The sequence below is a fragment of the Sphaeramia orbicularis genome, chromosome 16 (genome assembly GCF_902148855.1).
Source record: "Sphaeramia orbicularis chromosome 16, fSphaOr1.1, whole genome shotgun sequence".
NCBI lineage: Eukaryota > Metazoa > Chordata > Actinopteri > Kurtiformes > Apogonidae > Sphaeramia > Sphaeramia orbicularis.
The window spans coordinates 27,616,448-27,629,521 of record NC_043972.1 but is presented as its reverse complement, the minus strand read 5'-3'; the positions used below and the strand labels follow the sequence as shown (position 1 = coordinate 27,629,521).

At 39.0% G+C, this 13,074-nt stretch overlaps 1 long non-coding RNA gene across 2 annotated transcripts in view; it reads left to right on the top strand.

Annotated features, from left to right (window-relative positions):
- Positions 1 to 13,074, top strand: part of LOC115434886 (uncharacterized) — a 137,032-nt gene that overhangs the window by 95,839 nt on the left and 28,119 nt on the right. For both annotated transcript variants that reach the window (XR_003937606.1, XR_003937607.1), the window contains one exon: positions 9,789 to 9,925. This is a non-coding gene — a long non-coding RNA (uncharacterized LOC115434886). The remainder of the gene's footprint in view (positions 1 to 9,788; positions 9,926 to 13,074) is intronic.

Genomic DNA, 13,074 nt, shown 5'->3' with positions numbered 1-13,074 from the left:
AGATACACATTAATGTGCACTGTTGTTTTTATTCTGAGGAGAAAACACCTCTGCAATGCATCAGTGGTTTGATTGAAATTTCTGAATGATTTCATATATAAACATCGAATAAATCAAATTACATCCTTGTCCAAGGACTCATTTTAGTATTATTATCTTTTTATGTCATTGCCAAATGTCTGAATGAATCCTGATATTCACTGTTCAAATGACAGCACGAGACAAAAATGGAATCTGACACCACCTTGTATCAGGCCCTTGGGCAAGTGAGAGACAATATGTTGTTCTAATATGCTAATTTTGCATTAAGGATTCAGTGAAAATGAGTGTGTGAGATGATCACACCATTAAAAGTTAGCATTAGCAATGTAGTATGATAATCAGGCCAGATGGGACCATTCTGTTCGTGTAAATTAACTCCCTCTACTTCTTTGTCGTTAGACCTGAATTTTTTTTTTTTTTTTTTACTATTATCCTGACAACACTGAATAAACTGCCTCTCACACAACCTAGTAACTCCCTTTAGCCAAAATCAGTATTAGTTTTCCACCACTGTCCCCGGGCATGTTCTGGCTCCCTGGCTCCATAATCCAGGGCATATTCTAAGATCCTTAACCCAGCAGCAAGCTTTGTTTTTGGGCTTTAGTCCAGCTCTGCTCTTGGGAGGTCCAACAGCTCCTCCAAACCCCTCCAGTCATTTTTTTGGCATGAAGGATTTTTATTTTCAATCATGCTGTCCCAATCCCCAGGACAATTAGAGGTCGTGATAGAGCAGTTTGTAGAAAGTGCAGAGCAACAGAATGTTGTTTTGGAAAGTTGTAATAGTCCCTTGTGTGAGTGAATAGGCTTGGAACAGCAACATTAAAAGAAAAAAAAAAAACGGAATTGCTCAGAAACAGAAATCGGTTGCTTACCTTTTTAGTAATTTCTACTTACAGGAAATCCCTTAAGGGTCAGGGTTCAAGTTGGATGGTCTGTATAGACATTCATTTATAGTCACTTGATATTTTATTTATATCTAATGTGGATTAAATATATGTATTCTCATCTCTATGTTTCTTGTGCTCATTGTTTGACTGCAGCTTGGAAATGACAGATCTCATGTAATACAGAAACAGTTTTTACTGTCTGTTGCTTGTAAACTGTCATGAAAATGCTGTAAAAATAAACCATGCACCTGCAGTAAATTTGTCACCTCATATGACACTATCATTTTTTAAACTCTGAGCGTATAATGAGGGAGAATATAGAGATGAGAATATCTGATATCATTTTATGTCAGGAGCTTAACTGAAAAACCATTCAAAATTGTTTGCCAAACTTCATACTATTTATCAGTGGTGTCTTGAAGTGGCTCTTTTTGCTCTTCTGTCTGTTTTCCATCTATTTTATACACTGCCAAGCCAAAAAAAAAAAAGTTGTACACACAATATTTCAATGGATTGCCCGTGACTTTGTTTACGGGATGCATTCACTGTAGCATACTTCATGCCACATGCTGCTTATGCAATGTCATAATAAATGTCAGAACATTCATTTCTGCCCAAAGATGCATTATTTGTTGGCCAAGAGAGAGTGGGATGACTGCAGACCCCAAAGATCCTCAGTGGGATTCAGGTTTGGACTCTGTGTGGGACATTCCATGTGTGAAAATGATGTCTCATTTCTCCTCGAACCACTCTTTCAAAATTAGAGCCAATTTATCCTGGCATGGTCATCTTGGAATATGCCTGTGTCATCAGCAAAGAAAAAATCCATCAGTATAAAAACCCTGGCCACTCAGTTTATTCAGACACATAATGTTCCTGAACCTAGACCTGACAAACTGAAGTAACCCCAGATCATAACACTGCCCCCACAGACTTGCACTGTAGGCACTAGGAATTATGGGTAATCACTTAGGGTGTATTCACTCCTACCTCGTTTGGTCCATTTAAAACGGACCAGAGTTTGTTTCTCCAGAAAGTCCGGACTTTTTTTTAGGTGTGAATGCAAACGGACTCTGGGCCGGTTCACTTCTGGTGTCTTACGCCTTTTTGTGCTTGACGAGCCACTGTAGCCGCTGGAGGTAGCTGAGGTTTACAGGTGGTCAGAGCTAACAGCAGCAGCCATGAGCCGTGGACATACGTGGAGCAATGAGGAAATTGAATGTGCCATTGACATTTGGTTAGATGCCCATATTATGAAACTGGCTCAGAATGAGCTTTTCTTGAGTATTAACATTATTTTCGCAAATTTGTGTCTGTAAAAATACAATAAATATTCCGAAAATGATAACTGTATGTAGGACAACCACGTCTATTTTCATCAATACCAGCTGTCTCTAATTCACCCTGCCCTCAACTTTTCTGTCCAATGCCAGCGCAGTTCGTCAAATGTATGCTTCTGTTCCTGCATTTTGGTCCACTAGCAAAAAGTGCAATGAGAATGTGATCTGACCCAAATGAAAAAAATAAAGTCCGCATCCGATCCAAATCAAATAAGTGGACCAAAGGACTTTTCAGGTGTGAATACACCCTTAATCTGCCTCTTTTCAACTCTCTGGAACAGGGTCAGTCTGAACTCATCAGACCACATGACCTTTTTCCATTGAAACACAGTTCAGTGTTTATGTTCTCTATCAAACTGATGATTGTTTAAGAAATGAGTCAGTCAGAAACATATTAATCACTGCAGTAATTATCCAATATTAGGATCTTACCATTTAGTTTAGTTGAATCTAGGTTGGTGCCTTTTTTCTTTTCTTTCTTTTAATTCTTTAGCTATGGATTAGGTCAATGAACATCAGTTATAAGTACCACTTTTCAATTTTGTCGGGGGCCAGGGGATATGTCATCGTATAATAGCTCTTAAATAGACTAAATGAGTAAATTTAGAGAGGTAGCGTTCCAATCTAATACAGAATTAAAATCTGTCTTTGTTATTAGAAGCCAATTACCAAATGTAATAAGGGCTCCGCTTTGTGGTTTAAAATAACCATTTTGCACTCAGTCACCTTTCCATCTGAATATGCGACTCCTGAAACCAAACTAAACACTGTTCTCTTGCTCTCTCAACCATTATCTTGTCAGCATGAGGTCATTGTCTGATCCAAGCCCAACAATGTCATTTCCTTTATAAACAAGTCCAACTTCCTCTCGGGGGTCCATATCAGCTGAGCTTATCCTCTGGGGATTTTGTTTCAGAGTGTGCTTTCCTCCCTCCATATATAACTGACCTGAGTTTTATTCTCATTTTCCACAGCTGCACGAAGCTGACATTTTCTTTTGACTAAATTTTTGCTTAGTTTGAGCTGTTCAATCTTATAACACATCAGAGATTATCTGAACTATTCAACTTGGAGTTATTTTGGCCCACAGCGTTGTTTAATAGTTAAACAAAGTTTTACTGGGTCGTTAGTTGAGAAGTTTTACTGTCTGGATCAGCAATATACTGATGTTAAGCAACACATATGTAGAATTAAGCATCTTATTAAAAACTCTGTGTGCATATTTAAAGGAACTGCAGTTTTGTAAATAAGTAACGTGAAAGAAATGCCTATGAAATGGTTTTTTGGAGGTTTTATGGAGTGAGACACAGATGAAGCCTGCCTGCAACAACATGGGCTGGGCTGTTTGTATCCAGCCAAGGTAATCACAATCTAGATGAGTTTTAAAGCTGCAGGTTGCTGCTGGGGAAAAGGGGGCCCTGTTTTCCCTGCCAGCTTCTTCCTCACTCTGTTTCTCAGGGAAGGTTGATATGGGTTAGGAGTTTAAAACCGCTACACACCCATGTGTTTTAATAGTTCTCCACCACATGTGTTATCAGCTGAGCCATGAATGTGGGAAAGCCCCGCAGGCAGAATGACATCATGCCCTGTGTAAAACTAGATATAGTTTAACACACAAGGGTGTTACTGGGAAAATGCAGGAAATGAGAGAGATTGCTGAAAACAACTGAAACCAATGGAAACAAACAAAATACAGACCCCTGTATTTGGGAACGTCTGACTCTAGTTTTGGGCTTTTTGCTGTGTTCACTATAGAAATGTGCTTTTTACTTAAAGTTGTGCTTTGTTTGTGTTAGACCCAAGGTTATTATCGTTAACGAAAACTAATGAAATGATGAAAACTAGAATTGAAAAAACATTTTCGTTAACTGAAATAAATAAAACCTATAATTAAAAGAAAAAAAATGATAACTAAATCAAACTGTATTGTGTGCTTACAAAACGAACTAAAACGTATAAAAATTATGGATAAAATTCCCTTCGTTTTCATCTTTGCCAATGTTGGATTGATACAAAATTGATTTATTTCGCTCTAGCAATTTTAGCTAGCGGCACCATACGGAACTTCACGGTCCATCACTTCTCGTCACTTGTCGTTTAGACTCGTCTTCTCGTCCCTACTCTACCTGGAAACATAGAGACTAAAGTTGGGAGAAAGCAGCAGAGTCCTGTTTGGGATTAGTTTGAATACGACGGTGAAGAAGATAAAAGGTACGACAAAACTAAAATTAATACTATAACTAAACTAGAACTAAGCATTTAGAAAAAAAAAACTAATAAAAACTAGCAAGCCTGCTCTAAAAACGAATTAAAACTAACTGAATTAGAGAAAAAAAAGTCAAAACTAAATAAAACTAAACTATAATGAAAAATCCAAAACTATTATAACCTTGGTTAGACCTAGTGCAATTCCAGCATAGCTGACTTTTTAGCAGTGAGATATGAACTCCTTCTCTACATATGTCATTAATTTAGTCTTATTGGTCGAGCAGTTCAAAAGCAGATTTCTTTAACTTGTGGTTTTTTAAGTAACAGACAGGAGTGAAAGTAGAAAATGTCAAGGACGATTGCTGCTGCTTATTTGAAGAAGTATCTCTTTCTTCTAAAAACAAGATAAAACTTCATATTTTTCAGTGTAACACTCCATCAGTCATTACATCATTCTTAAATCTCATGTCCTTAAACCATATAATAAATATTTTCTAGACTAGATGTTTTTATGTTTCTGTAGATGAACACATCATACATGTGTGACCTTGGTACATGACTGTTTTTTTTACTTTATTTTTCTTTTTTTACGACTGCAAATTTATGCAATGGTGTAATAAAATGTTTTTCGTCTTAATCACAAAGGGAAGCTGAGCCAATGTCTTTCCAATCTGTGTACATTAATGGTATCAATGCTAATAGCTACAATACAGACGTTAAGATTTACTTGCCTCCACACATTAAGGGTTATTGATTAAAATGGGGTAAAACTACCAGCAGTATGCATTCCAAGAGAAGTAGTGAGCTGAGCATGTTGTTAAACTTTAAAAGGCAGATTGCATCATCATCGCCATCAACACATGACCACTGCACTGACCATCACCACCACTCTCACCGCCGACATCATCATCATCATCTCTGAGAGCTCAGCACTCTTGCATAAAGACTTTGAGATTTAAGGCCCCTTTGGAAAGATGACATCATTCTTTTCCCCCTATAACTCTCTAGTGTGCAACTGACAGAGCTGAGGAGCAGTGGGGTGGTTTTGTAAATGATGTGATGTGTTGGCATCTTTGCAGGAATTGTCAGCTGCTTTGCTGTCTACATCTCACAGAAAAGACCCTGTAGGAAAGTTGACATCATTCTCATGCTGCGGAACAATAACTGGCACCCCAAATCCTCTGACATAAAATTGACATATGTCTGGAAGAGAAAATGACAGCAAAGGAGATTATTGGCCCTTCTGCAAGACTCGTCAGCTGTTTGGCGTTCTGGAAATAAATGGAAGCAATAGAAGTGTCTTAGAAGAGCTGCAGACTTGCCAAAGACACAGTCCATGAACTGTGACTATAAGGCTTCAAACCTTCCTCATGAAATGCTGTCACACATTTTTCCTGCCATGTCTTAAGTGTATCTACACTGTAATGTCTAAAATCGGTTAATAGCCCTCTGGAGTGTGACCTCAGACAGCCATAGGGCTAAATGACATAATTCCCAGACATTGGAAGCACAATGTAATACTTGAAACTGGTTTTAAAAAAAAAGGGAAATGAGAAGGTCAAAAGCAGGCTGATAATCAGAACCACAGAGGGGAACTTAAACGCATCCTGTTTTGATCTAACTGCAGAATTGAACCTCTTCCACTCCAAATGGTTTTAATTTGGGAAGTAGATTAGTGAAGCTCGGAGGCAGGGACTCATCGGCCATGAGTGCTGGAGGGAATCATTCAACTGTTCAACTGTGTCAAAGTAAAAGCTAAAGTGCTACAGGCAAAAATGAATGAAATCCTATTGGTTGTGGTAATGCTAACCATCTTACATCAGTGGTTTGCAGAATTCCTCTGGTGGATTAGAGCGCTAAAAGTGACAGTGCGGTGGGAAATGATGACCGTAGCACTAGAAAGGTATGTGTTCGTCAGCAGTTTCCTAAAGAAAGAGGCAAGGGAAAGGGAGAGGAAGAGGGTAGAGGCAGGTGTTTTTGTGGTAGATGTGCTGCACGGAAAATGTACGTAAATGACACACGCATGCTCATACACACAACTATAGAAGGTGCATGAGTAATTTATTGTTTTATCCCTTATTTTTGTTTTCTTAAGTGCAGTTTTCTCACTTAGATACTTCAGATGTTTCACCATAAGATTCTTGGAAAACAAAACAATCCCTAGTATTATTTTTATTGTCTGAAAAGTAAAGCTAAGTGTTTACACAAGACAATTCCAGCCCCTTCCAGTTGCTGTCGATTCTGCTATTATTTACACACTTGATGTCGCTGTTATAAAACCACTCAAGAATCAATCAGTGTATCTTCACAGTCTGTTCAGAGTCGCTCAAGATGTTTCTGCAGCTTCAACATGACTGGAGTTGTAGTGATTTCCAGCTCTTTTAGTACTTTTTCCACACTATTCTTAGAAAAAGAGGTGGAATGTGCTCAGATAATGGCAGTTTTTGGTGTTTTTGTATTTCATGATGAGAAAGATGGAGTTATTCATTCATCTTCTGAACCCACTTTATCCTCACTAGGGTTGTGGGGGGTGTTGGAGCCTATCCCAGCTACCTATGGGTGAAGGTGGGGTACACACTGGACGAGTCGCCAGCTCATCGCAAGGCTGACATATAAAGACGAACAGAATCACTCTCGCATTCACCCTTATGAGTAGTTTAGATTAATCAATTAACCTCTCAGTGCGTGTCTTTGGATGGTGGGAGGAAGCCGGAGTACCCGGAGAGAACCCACGCAGACGCGGGGAGAACATGAAACTCCACACTCCATGGTTGGAATCGATGAAATGAAACTCCACACTCCATGGTTGGAATCGAACCCAGGACCTTCTTGCTGTGAGGCTAGAAGGTCGTCTTGCCCAAGATGCAGTCCACTGAGTCATTTCAAACAGAACTATATTACTGTATTATTTTCACAGCAAACTGCAACTGTCTTGACTTATAAAATAATTTCTTGAATTGATAAATATCATATACGTAAATGGTGGCACAGTTAAAACAGGACCTCTCACTATTGACTGCTCTTACTATTTTTTTTTTTTTTTTATCTGAAGTTATATTCCATATAGAACATGGAAAGGGGCAGGAATTCACCATTTCTAGTCTCACTTCACCACCCATACATACATACATACATACATACATTGAAAAACATTAACTTAACCCTTAGGGGTCTGAGCCTATTTTGGCTGTTTTTGAGTACTTTTGATTTTGCCTTTATATATAAAGAAATGTTTCCTATACCCACGTTTGTTTGTTTGTTTTTTTCAGCACAACTTCATCTATCTGCCTATTATTTTTTTCATTTTACCCTACTATATCAACAAAAAAGGCCAAAAAACACACAAAAAATATAAAATCTGATTTGAAAAATGTATATAATGTATTGCATAAATAACACAAAGATGCTTAACGAACCTTTTCAAAGACTTTAAAAGTGAATATTGGTTCCAAATATTAGGTATATAAAATCAAGATTGTAATAAATTAAAACTATACTCAAATATTTGACCTAAAAGCATATCTTTACATAGGTGCCCCCCCCGCCCCCAACTCCGGTCCTCCCAGTTTCCGCATTCGGTTCAGGTGGGGGTCACTCTCACCCTTACCTGTAATGCTAATGCAGTCTGTGGATTAGAATCCGCAGATTCAGACAGTTTTGTCCCTAACATGTCCCTAACATCCAACTCAGTTTCGTTTGATATACTGTACATTGTGCTGTGCTGTCAAATGACAAAAAAGGCAGTTCTATTCTATTCTATTCTATTCTATTCTATTCTATTCTATTTTTCCGGTTTTGAAAAGGGACAAAAAATGTTGAAGGTATGGTCAGAAATATAACACCCCCCCACCTCATTTTCATCCTTTTACTCATGTTTGTTTGCTCTGGGTTCAAAACATCATATCTCCAGTTGTATTTGCTCTATAAACATCAAATAAAAGTGGGAGTGCGTTTCAAGTCCGCACTTTCATATGCAATTGCCCCAGTGGTCTGTGTGACCGACCTCCGACTCTACGATATGTTGAAAATGTCATGTGATTGAGTCATGGGGCCGTGACGGTGGACCCCCAAGGGTTAATAAACCTGTTTTGTCTAAAATTCAGATTGCATTCGAAGACTGACAGAACATTGCTTTCTAGGTTAGATTCTTTCTTGTGAATGTGTTTGTACATGTGATCACAGGATGAGCTCCATACTAATCTGTATAAATTAGAATTTCTTGAACTCACTGTATGTCTGGGTTCATGTGGGTTTACCCCGGATCAGGAAGGAGAATGAGTTCCGCCTGTCATTGTTGAGACCATGGGATATTACTAACCACACTGAAGCGCCTGGGGGCATTTACAGTCTGACTCATGGATATAAAATGAATCATTAAGATGCAACACAGAAAGGCATTGTCTGACAGTTTAGTTGGCATCTACATCTACCGGTGGGATCCAACATACATGAGATTGACTCAGTCCTCTAAGGGGTGATGTCGTCACCGTCTGAATAATGAAAATGTGATGCCTGAGGTGTTCTGTATACCTCATCCTGTCTTTAGCTGTATCCTAAGGCATTATATAGCTTGGTGGTGTGACACGAGTGCATCATGCTGAGTCTATAGTGGAAAGAGTGTTTATTCTGTTTTAATTCACGTGAGTCATTTTAGTGATACCACATGACTCATTTACTGAACTCCATGAAGCAACTTCTGCTTCGAGAAGTGAGGAATTTGTTTTTCCACGTGCCACATATAGCTCCGTACGGTGAGAGGAGCGTCAGCCTTCATGCAGGAATGTGAAGGCATCATCTCAGAGCCATACCTAATTACCTTTGAGAAGTGTTGAGACAAGAGCTACTTCCACGCAGTCACATGCCTTCATTATATTTTGGTTTAGGTGTATTTTGGGCTAAGCTGTGAAGCTGAGTATTCAAGAGGTATGTGGCTGAAGATTAAACTCTTGAATGGCTGATAGACTGCATGGCCTTTGTGTGATTGAAAGGTCACATTAAGGTCTCATCTCTCGGAAGTCTGATCATTATTGAGATCCTTTTTTGTAGACACACACACACACACAAACACACACACATACTTATTGTCTTCCTTCCTGCGGAATGACAATGCTTCCTTGTTTATCCAGTTGCCATAAAAACACAATCAAGCTCAAGTCAACACTGAATGACTCCCAACAAGCTGGATTATTGCTCTAATTAAGCTTTAATAAGCCCTTATTAAACGGCCGCAGGCCTCGTTAGGCGGTTCATTAAGTCATTTCATCCTTTTATTCCTTCATTAAGTCTCTTTTCTTCTCTCTTTTCTTTTCAGGGAGTGTGGGAGTGGTGAGGTCTGGGAGATCATGACCTTAATTCTCTCCAAGACAGACGGTTTAATTAACACTGGAGGAATCCTCACTGGCTCACGACCACTACAATGATAATGTGGAGGGAAATTAGATTGCTCAGGTAAGCCACTAAGCTAATGTGTGTTTATTGGCAATGCACACTAGTAACCTTTAAAATACTGTAAATGTGTGCTGTTTCTATGATATAATTAGATTCTAATATAAGATGTATGAAAACAGGCAGGCGGCATAAAATTAATATTTCTGTAATTTTAGTAGTATTTTGGAGAAATGTCTCATAATTATCTACACTGGTTCCATTATATTGTATTAGGTCTCTTTTTTCAACCAAGCTTTTGCATCAGGGACAGATTGTAACACACATGCAAGGTAATTAACACAATTTGGGCAAGAAAGAATATTAAAATTACCCATTACATGAAGATAGCTATTTTACCCATGCTTCCCTTCCTCACCACATTCTTTTAGTTATGAACACAGTTTGCAGTTTTCACAGTATTCTGCTCGTATGTCACTCATGAGTAGGAAATGTCAAGCTGTTGATTTCATAAACCTGCAAAATCAATATCACTTTGAAAGTGAAGAGGATGAAACATGGAGCAAATGATCTTCCATAACCTCACCTGAATTTTAAGTTTTCATTCTGTTTTAGGCTTGACCTTCATTGCATTTTATCTGCTCCACTAGTGTAAAATATTGAATAAATTATCCTTTCACCTTAATAGTAGTGTGCCACTTAAAGGGGTCATATTTTACTAAACCCACTTTTATTAGTCTTTGGTTCATTTATTTGTGTATTTGGACTCTAATAGTTCATAAAGTTTGAATTTGAACCCTCCAGGTGCTGTAAAGCTATCTTTATATTCATTTTTGGCAAAAACTGAGTGGATTTCTACAACCTGTTTTAATTCCTGCTTATTTTGTTATGTCTATAACTAGCTACGTCATGACATTTGCACATATAAGGTCAAGACTTCCAACGAACATTTCTCTGAGTACGCCATAATTGTTTGTCAGCAGCAGCAGTTGTAGTAAAAACTGAAAATATGTCCAAACTTCAGCTGATTACCTAAACTGTTTAGGCTGTTTTCACACAGCGTATTCAAGTTTGTATCCGAGTACACTGGACCCCAAAGTCTGCTTAATTTTATTGATGTCAGTGCAACCGTTCCGTGCTCGAGTCCAGTTGAGAAGATAGTCCTGGGTCCAGACTGCCTGTACTCCAGCACGGAATGTCGCCGTGTGAATGCGATCCATGCCCGAGACTGGTAGTGACCTAATCACATTTCCGACAATGGAAGTAGGTTAAACACCACAAGACCATAGATGGCGCCCCTGTTGTCTCCTGAAAAAACCTCAGATCCGCGTAGCCCGGGCTCGCCATATCTACCGAACCACTCGGTGATATATCAGGGACAATGACGGTCACTCCGCTTCTCTTTGCCTCAAACAGGCTAACAGATGAAACAGGACAATACCCAAACGAACTCAACCCTCTTATGATGGGATAACAGTGTGACTCATTGACCCACATATTTATCGTTATTCTTTAATTTTTGACACTGTCCTGTCTGTACTAGTTGACGTCTCTTGTTTCGTATGTCTTTACTTTTTTGTTTTACTGTCTGTTTGTTAAAAAATGTAAAATCTGTTAAAAATAAAGTATAAAAAAAAAAAAGGCTAACAGATAGGTAAGGGTTTGTCTTCTTCTAACTTCTGCGTTTGTTGAATAGCTACAGAATCCTTCCACATCGCCACCTACTGTTTCGGCCCTGTAACACCCATTCGTACTCGGTCACAGGCTACGGTATGTGCTTGTGAACGCAACATCTGCGAAAAAGGTGTGAACATATCCAAGTACAGTACGGACTGGAGAACGCTGTGTGAAAGTGCCCTTAGTTGTCGATTGAATGGGACAGAGCAGCACGTCAACAACCTGGAGGGGGTGGGGCATGAAGTGGCTCATTTGCATTTAAAGGGCCAGCTCTCCAAAATGACCTTTCTGGTGTCATTACTCAGAAATAGGGTTGAAGAGGACCTGTGGAGTTGAATTAATGAGAATTCAGACCCAAGCATAGCATTTACAGTTTATGTAGACCCACAGGGAAATGTTTTAAAATGCATAATTCCATTTAAAAAAGCAAATATCGCTCCTTAATATCACTTAGTAGCAATGTGGAACATATGATTGTCAAAAACCACCAACTGTATCATTGTAAAATTAAAAGTATGAATAAAACTAGTAGGTGCACAAAACATGGAAAGTGTCCCACATATGCACATCGCAGCAGAGCTGTATTTCTTAAAAGCTGTCTTTAAATTATAACATGAAAGCAAAAAAATGTGTCTGTTTGAGGTGAAATGTTCTTACTTGCAAAGCTCAGAGGGTAAAGATTACAGTTAGTAACCCCTGCAAAGCTGAATGTGTGCAGTGCAGGGGGATTTCCAGGCCTGTGTGGAATATTCAGAGGTGAACCTTGCACTGAGAGACTTTCTTCCTTTTTTCATGTGCCAAAAAAAACAACATGTCAGAGACTGTTTGCTGTTAGCAATGAAAAAAAAAAGTTATGCCCCAGGGAGTCTTAAGGGCAACAGGTGTCTTAGATCTCTGAGCATAATAACGCAGTTTCTTACCGCATACAAATTTGTTTAAATTAGAATCTTCTGTATGAATATAGATATTTCTGTCTCGTACTGTAGAGACAGTAGACAACAACCGTAGAGGAAACCTTCGCTGCGCTAGGTGGGTGTTGGCGCAGGTGTGTATGGAGGCAGACTGTGATAAAACACTGAACCCATAACACATGGAGCTTGGTTTCTATTTTGACTGAAGAAGGGGTGTGTTTGCGCTTACACGTGAAAGTGTGAGAGACAGGGCGGGTAATAAATGCGTGTGTGTGCGTGTGCGCATGATGATGTGTTTTCATGTTTATTAGCAGTTTGGACCCTGCTGAGGTGACAGATGTTCATGGCAGAGACGGGCAGAGATGTCCAAATTAATCCACTGATGTGTGTGTGAGTGTGTGGTGTGTGTGTGTGTTTATGTGGATTTTTCATGAAGTCAGAAAAGCTGTCCTTCACCTATTTCCCCTGATGGCAGAGTGTGTGGTGTGTGTTTATTTGTGTGTGTTGACATGATTTAGTGCAGGTACTGTACGACTTCCACCATCAGCCATAAGATGATTGAGTTTCCTGAAGGTTTAGCAGATGTCCAAACCCAGGATTCGCCCCAACTCTTCCGCTTACTCT